At 39.9% G+C, this 8233-nt stretch overlaps 2 pseudogenes; both read left to right on the top strand.

Moving 5' to 3' along the window:
- LOC138431446 (melanoma antigen preferentially expressed in tumors-like) overlaps positions 1 to 8233 on the top strand; it is a 621360-nt pseudogene that overhangs the window by 329430 nt on the left and 283697 nt on the right.
- LOC138431529 (testis-specific Y-encoded protein 1-like) overlaps positions 1 to 8233 on the top strand; it is a 296852-nt pseudogene that overhangs the window by 288223 nt on the left and 396 nt on the right.

The following is an 8233-nucleotide window of genomic DNA, read 5'->3' as shown; positions in this document are numbered from 1 at the left end:
ATTGCAGGCAGGCATTTTACCCTCTGAGCCACTAGGGAAGCCCAATACTCTACTGATATTGTAATGCATTCTAAACCACACGAGAAATATGAAATGAAAAAAAAATTAGAAAATGTTGAAATATCATTAAATGTTTTAACATTTTTTCTGTCCCAGTTTTGCTATCATTTCTCAGAAGCTCTAAAAATATAACACATATTTTTATTTTATGTATTTATGATGTTTTTGTCATCATCTTTTATGTATTTGGAGTTATGAATTATGCAAATGTTAAAATGACATCTTAAAGAATCATCAGTTAAATCTTGACTTTAAAAAAAAAAGCCAGTTTTATTTGAAAAAGTGGACCCCAGGATTTATGAAACAGTTGCAAATGAGAAAGTATAAAAGGATTATATACAAAGAAAGAATCCAGTAATGAAATGTGTATTAAGTAGATGTCTATTTAGTGATGACTTTGTAGTTTATAGGTCGTTTATAATGCTGACAACAGATCTCATAGAAGTACTGTCCTGTTTCTGACATTTTGTTTAGTTTAGCCAGAGATTCCCTGTGGCTAAATTAATACTGTGGAGGTACAACTGACAGTTATTTTCTTTGGTAAGCATGTGAAATTCACCACTTGCATAGTATGTTATTTGAGACCTGAAGGTTGTCAGCACTGAGCTGGAGTTGAAGGCAAAGAATCTAACCAAAGGGAACACTTAAATACCAAGCCCCACAGATGTAAGCCTGTCCTTAGAAGGAAAAGAGAATAGCTTTCTGGTGCTCTGACTAAGCAGCTCAGTTGGGGAAAAGACTAAAGACAATGGTAATGAAAAGAGTCTGTGTTAGTTTGGAAATTTTGTTTATGATTCTATGTTTTACATCAGAATCCCAGTTCTTGCCAGAGTCATATATCCTGGTGATTTACTAGAGTGCCACTCCTGTGATCAGATGGAGTGAGAAGTATTTGATTGTGTACCACCCTTCTCTCTTTAGGAGGAAATAAGATGCTAAACTCCAATTAAAATGAATGCTGCTGCTTCTAAGTCGCTTCAGTCATGTCTGACTCTGTGCGACCCCATAGAGGGCAGCCCACCAGGCTCCTCTGTGCCTGAGATTCTCCAGGCAAAAATAATGGAGTGGGTTGACATTTCCTTCTCCAGTGCATGCATGCATGCTAAGTCCCTTCAATCGTGTCTGACTGCAACTCTATGGACAGCAGCCCTCCAGGCTTCTCTGATCACAGGATTCTCCAGGCAAGAATACTGAAGTGGGTTGCCATTTTCTTCTCCCATTAAAATGAATAAGTTAATTTAAAACATTAAAACAAAAATAGCTTGTATAGCATGTGATGTTCTCATGCAGATCAAAGTGATTCAGTGAAAACAGATAGGAATTGAGAAAACAATCTGGGTTGTGTCCTTCACGTTAGTACAAAAGGATTGATTTTTGAAGTAGTGTAAAGAAGATCCATTGTGTATTATTACGAGAATTAATTTTTCTGTAGATCTGATGTTCTTTTCACTTACAGATCTGAATTGAACTCAGAGGTCTGAGGATTGTGCTATGGTTTGAATTGTGGTCATCACCTGTTAAGAAGAGTAACACTTCAGTATGAATGTAATTTAAAGCACACTGTGCCTTAAATACCCACTCCAGTGTTCTTGCCTGTAGAATCCCAGGGACGCGGGAGCCTGGTGATCTGCCATCTATGGGGTCGCCCAGAGTTGGACATGACTGAAGCGACTCAGTAGCAGCAGCAGTGCCTTAAATAAACAATAGTGTGTTTTCATTGTTTTAAAGTATCATATTTTAAAAACTTATGGAGCTGAATTATTTTGAGGAAAATGTTAACACTTGGTTCTTTCAATATAATGGAACTTAGGGGTAAAGACCACAATATCTGCTTAAAACGCTGGGAAGAAAGAAAGAAGAGAAAAGATTCCTATCCTGTTTTGCCTCCAGTTAACAGGTGTTTTGAATAAATTGTCTCATCATCATAAGCCGTAGTAGGAACTCATCTGTTTGCAGAGTCTTTATATGTATTCCAATTATTTATATATTTTCTTGAAATTTTTGATAGAATTTAAGGAAAGTGGAAATATGCTTTTGAAGTTAATAAAAGGGGCTATTTTCTTAAAAAAACGTTGCCCAAGTGTAGTTTTATACCATTTGCTAACATATATTTTTTTCATCATTTTGTGTTGCCACTGTCATAAGAAGGGCATTTCCAAAGTAAAGCTATCAGAAGACAGACTGATTTTCAATTCATGTGATTAGAAGTTGCATAAATTCTATACTAAGTAATCCTCACTTTTCTTAATATTGAAAGTTTTGATCTGTTTGTTCAGAGTGTTTTTGCTTAGCATTTTAAATATTTCTCAGGTACAACAGCCATTAAGGTAATATAACTAGCTGATCCTTTATAGAAAAAAAAAATAGATTGTATGCCATTTTATTCTCAAAAGTCATATGTTTTGTAAGTAAATGGTGCTAAATTTGATGAATCATATAATTAGGTTGTGTAAGTGAAAATCTAATTTCATAACTAAATTCTATAAACTAAGACTTTCATAAATTTATCCCTTAGCTGAGATAAGGGAAAGAAAGGAACATCCACTGAAAAAATCGAGAAAGTGTTGCACGCAGTGTATTTTGGCCTTACTTTTTGTCACTGGTGTATTTTTGTGCATGCGTATTTTCCTGCAAATTTAGATAACAACCTTGCTTTTTAACAGTGTGCTTTGAATATATCCTCTGTAGTAAGAGGAAATGAAGTTCAGTGCTAGTTCCTTAAACTCAATAAAATTAGACTCGTGTGTAGTGAGAGACCATTCATCAAGTAATTTCTGAAACACATTTCTTCTGAGAATTTATAGGGAATACACATTTAGCTGGTTTCTATAATATAAAAAAGACGGGAGTACAACCTCAGATGGTTTCATTTCACGTTGCTAGAGTTTTCTTTCCCAAGCTGATAAACTGAAGTAGTAGTGAAGTCGCTCAGTCGTGTCCCACTGTTTGCGACCCCATGGACTATAGCCCAGCAGGCTCTTCCATCCATGGGATTCTCTAGGCAAGAGTACTGGAGTGGGTTGCTATTTTCTTCTCCAGGGGATCTTCCCGACCCAGGAATCGAACGCAGATCTCCCGCATTGTATTCAGATGCTTTACCGTCTGAGCCATCAGGGAAGTCCTGATAAACTGAATGTTTACATAAATAAATCCAAAAGAAAGTTCACCGATGTGGTTTGTGGTGCTTCATCTGTGGAATTCCTGAACCCTTATATGCTGAATTTGATTTATATTTATATGCTGAATTATATGCTGAATTTGAGATGCAGGATTACTTTTAGTATGCTGGAGAAAAACCTTGAGAAGCTGACTTCATGGATAATCAAAACTTCCTAGTTATTTAGTCTTTTTACATATCTTTCTTCAACCCTTTGCCAAAAATATCAGAATCTGCACACATGACAAAGTGAAAAACTTCTCTGTGGATTTTCTCAAACACATAGGGGTTTGCCCAAAGATTTAATCTACCCTGAAATTGTGTTCATTAGTTGTCATGGTCTGATCATTGTACACTTGCTTGCTTGTTTGTTTTTATCTTCCTAAAAATTGTATACTGATGCCCTAACCCCAGAAGATGATAGCATTGGGAAGCGAGCCATCTGGGATGTCCTTCTGCCACCATGGAGGAACTCTTGGGAAAGGAATGTCTCCACATATGAAGGAGACCTCGGAGGGTTTGCCATAGCAGAGGGAGCAAGAACTCAGCAGTTTGCAAAGCAGAGGAGGATATACACCAGAACCATAACCCTACCAGCACACTGATGCTAGACTTCCCATGACTAGAACTGAAACTTTCTGTTGTTGAAAAGCCAGTTTGTAGTATTTTGACATAAGAAATTGAATGAAGGGAAACACTGGTGACAGCACATTTTATTCTCACTCTTTAGTAACTGTGAGGCATAGCGTTTCATCTTGAGATGCTTATGTGCATTTTACATGGAAGACTTATCTTGATACATGTCATGTAGAAATTGTATAGATACATTTTTGTCAGGCCTAGAAACTTTATTCAAAGTTGAATGTCCCACATTAATTGGTGCTAAAAAGTGAGTGATCTCTTTTGCTCCCTCTCCAGTCATTTGAAACATTCTGTAAGATGCCCTGAGGGGAGCACAAAGTAATATTTTAATGGAAACTTAACAGTTCTGTTTTGTAGGATTTTAGAGTGTGAGAACACATTTCTTGGCATCAAAACTTGACACTACCCTCATTCAAATCAGACATTGTTACATAGATTCAGAAGACAGGCTGGACCATGGACCCCCAACACTGAAATTTCGGAAAGCAACCTTTTCATTTTTTCAAATTATTTTAATGGGAAGACATTCAATTTACAGTATTGGGTTAGTTTTTGCCTTACATCAACAAGAGTAGGTCACCAGTGTTCCCGCATCCAGAACCTTCCTCCCACCTCACTCCCCAGACTATTGCTCTTTGTTGTCCCAGAGCACTGGCTTTGGGTGCCCTGCCTCATGCACTGAACTTGCACCAGTCATCTGTCTATGTAGGGTAATGTACATCTTTCATTGCTATTCGCTCAAATCATCCCACCATTGCCCTCTCCACAGTCTGTTCTTTCCATCTCTGTCTCTTTTGCTGCCCTGCATGTTGGATCATCATGACCATCTCTCCAAATTTCGTACATATGCATTCCTACACAGGATCTGTATTTCTCTTTCTGACTTTACTTCATTCTGTAGAAGAGGCTCCTGTTTCACCCAAATCTCTAGAATTGACTCAAATGCATTCCTGTCCACAGCTAAGTAATTGTCCACCATGTATATATACCACCATTTTCTTATCCATTCATCTGCAGTGGATATCTAGATTGTTTCCGTGTCCTAGCTATTGTAAATAGTCGGGGGATGAATATCGGTGTACACATGTCTCTTTCACTTCTGCTTTCCTTGGGGTGTACGCTGGGGTGATTGCTGGGTCACACAACAGTTCTATTTCCAGGTTTTTAAGAAATCATACGGTTTGTTGTGGCTATACCAGTTTTCATTCCTACCAACAGTGTAAGTTGGTTACTTTTCACTCTCTCTCCTGTGTTTCTTATTTGAGACTTTGGGTGATGGTCGTTGTGACCAGTGTGAGATGACACCTCATTGTGGTAGTGACTATCATCTCTCTGATAATGAGTGATGTTGAGCATCTGTCCTGTGTTCATTAGCCATCTGTATATGTTCTCTGGAGAAATGTCTATTTAGTTCTTTTGCCCACTTTTTGATCGAGTTGTTCATTTTTCTGGTATTGAGTTGCATGGGCTGCTTGTATATGTGGGAGATTAACTCTTGGGCAGTTGCTTGATTTGTTGTAATTTGCTCCAGTTCTGAAGGCTGTCTTTTCACTTTGCTTACAGTTTCCTTCACTGTCCAGAAGCTTAGAAATTTAAATCAGTCGCTTTTGTTTCCTTCTGTGTTTATTTCCATTACTCTGGGAGGTGGGTCATAGAGGAGAAGATCTTGCTGTGATTTCTGTCAGAGAGTGTTCTGCCTTTGTTTTTCTCTAAGAACATTATAGTTTCTGGTCTTCCACTTAGGTCTTTAATCCATTTTGCATGTGTTTGTGTGTGTGCCATTAGAAAAGATTTCATTCTTTTAATGCGGTTGACCTGTTTTCCCAGACCTGCTTGTTCAAGAGGTTGCCTTTGCTCTGTTGCATATTTATGCCTCCTCTGTCAAAGACAAGGAGGCCGTGGGTGTGTGGCTTTGTCTCTGGACTCCGTATTTTGTTCAGTGGATCTGTATTTCTGTCTTTGGCCCAGTACTTTATAATCTTGATGATTAGCTTTGCAGTATAGTCTGAAGTCAGGAAGTCTGATTCCTCCATTCCCATGATTTCTCAAGAGTGATTTCCTCATTGGAGGTCTTTTGTGTTTCCACACAAATTGTGAAATTACTTGTTCTAGTGCAGTGAAAAACACCGTTGGTGTTTTGACAGAGATTCCACAGTTGAATATGAGAATATCAGTGTGAATGAATGTACTGATAGATTGCCTTGAGTTGCATACTCATGGTGACCATATTGATTCTTCTGATCCAAGAACATGGTATACTTCTTCATCTATTTGTGCCATCTTTGATTTTTTTCACCATGGTTTTATCATTTTCTGTGCCAGGTTCTTGCTTTCTTTAGGGGAATATATTTCTAAATATTTGAATATCTTCCTTGGATGGTGAATGAGATACTTTCCTTAAGTCCTCTTTCTCGTTTTTCATTGCTAGTGTATCAGAATGAAAGGGATTCCTGAGTATTAATTTTGTATTCTGCAGCTATACTCTATTCACTCTATTCTAGCTCAAGTAATTCTCTGCTGACATCCTTATTGTTCGCTGTGTTGAGGGTCATGTCATCTTCTAAGAGAAAAAAAAATTTTTATTTCCAATCTGTATTCCTTTTACTTCCTTTTTCCCTGATTACTGTGTCTAGCACTAATTTAAAAACTAACTCCAATGTGTTTTTCATGTCAGAAAAGCTTACAGATGAAATCACGAAGCCTTGAGAAATCTCAGTTCTACCAGATTCCCGCAATAAAATCATGAAGATCTTCAGGAGTTAGGGGTAAATTTTTGGGCAGCGGGGAAGCAGAATCTGTTTAAGTATTTACAAAGCTATATCATAATCAAGTTAGCCTGGAATACTTGTAGTCTTTCCTTCAGTTTCAGAAGATTCTAGAGCCCTAAGAGTAATGCAAGGCTTTCTAACTGAAACCAAGAAACTCACCAAGAGCTCACCAAACTCTAACTGTGCACATTAGAAAAATTGTGTTACTGTGCTACTAAAATTTGTGAGCTTTATAGCCAAATTAAAGAATGGCAAAGACACCTTCAAGATGATTGTGCTGAAGATCCTGCTAAAACAGGTGAGGCCACAAGACAAGGGAACAGGGGAGGCACGGGAGACCCCTGAATGAAGTGTGGTCTGGGGCAGAGGCAGGCTCCAAAGGCACAGTTGAGAAGAGTCCGTTAGGGCCACAGCTGTTAAGTTTCACAGCCATGACTTTGGGTGTCTCCCTCAGGCCTGCGTCTGAGAAGGATCAGCACCTAAGGCCTCTAGGTCAGGGATGATGACAGTACAGCAGAGCAGCCACCAGAGACAGTTATTGTTGTAAATGTTGATGATCCTGGGAAATAGCTGAGAGTGCGGGAGTCCAAGACCCATGCCCGTCAGTCAGAGCCCCTGTAGTTGCTCCCACTAGTGCAATGCAAAGGCATGAAGTGGTCCACCAGCAAAGAGGAACTGGAAGGAGCTGCTATTCTCATCTGCTCTGAGTGCCAGACGGATTCAGACACATGCCTGCCATCTGTTGTGAAGACAGGGAGCAGGTCAGAGACCTAGAGCTTTCTTGCTGGAGACACACACACACATACACACACACATACACACACATACACACACACACATACACATGGACACCACCCCCTTGCCTGAAGACACAGTGTGCAACAGGGACTGCAAATCCTGACACAATAAGCGGTGACATTACTCTACCCAGCACACACAAGTCAGCAGGAGGAGAGTAGCGGTCAGAAACAACCCCTGCTTGGGGGATGCAGACCACCTCAGATGCAGAACACCACAAGGAACCCAGAGCCCTAAGTGTGTCTGATGGTATGGCAGGGACTGAGGACATGAGTGGTGGGTGGGCAAGTGGAAGTACCCAACATCCTTGGAAGTTCCTATGCCAGTGTGCTTCTTCCACTCAAGACTAGGGCTGTTGCTTTTGGCTCTTCTGGCCCAGCATGTAGCCTGAAGGCCTCCTTCACCTCAAGCAGATTATGAATCACGCTCAAGTTTTTGTCATGATCGGCGACCAAGATAAAGACTTTCTTAGCTACAAGATCGCCTTGAAGGTCGGTGAGGGCATGTGGGTATGGGACATGGTGGGGAGTTGGGGGGATCATGTTATCTATGTTCATGTGATGTGAGAATGTGCAGAGGTTTTGTGGAAACTTAATGCCTGCCTAGGAGGCAAGCTGAGGCACCTAGAAGCTTGCACCTTTACCCTCATCCCTGTCCTAGAAGGTGCAGGTGCGGAGCCATCCAAGGTCCAATGGCAAGGTAATCTTTTCCTTTGGGGACAACTCCTACTTCTGGAACATGGTGATCGTTAAGGAGCATTACTTTGACATCACTGGTAAGACATGGCTTCAGGGAGTTGTAGGTGTGT

The sequence above is a fragment of the Ovis canadensis genome, chromosome Y, assembly GCF_042477335.2.
Source record: "Ovis canadensis isolate MfBH-ARS-UI-01 breed Bighorn chromosome Y, ARS-UI_OviCan_v2, whole genome shotgun sequence".
Taxonomy (NCBI): Eukaryota; Metazoa; Chordata; class Mammalia; order Artiodactyla; family Bovidae; genus Ovis; species Ovis canadensis.
This window is presented reverse-complemented; position numbering and strand designations above follow the sequence as displayed.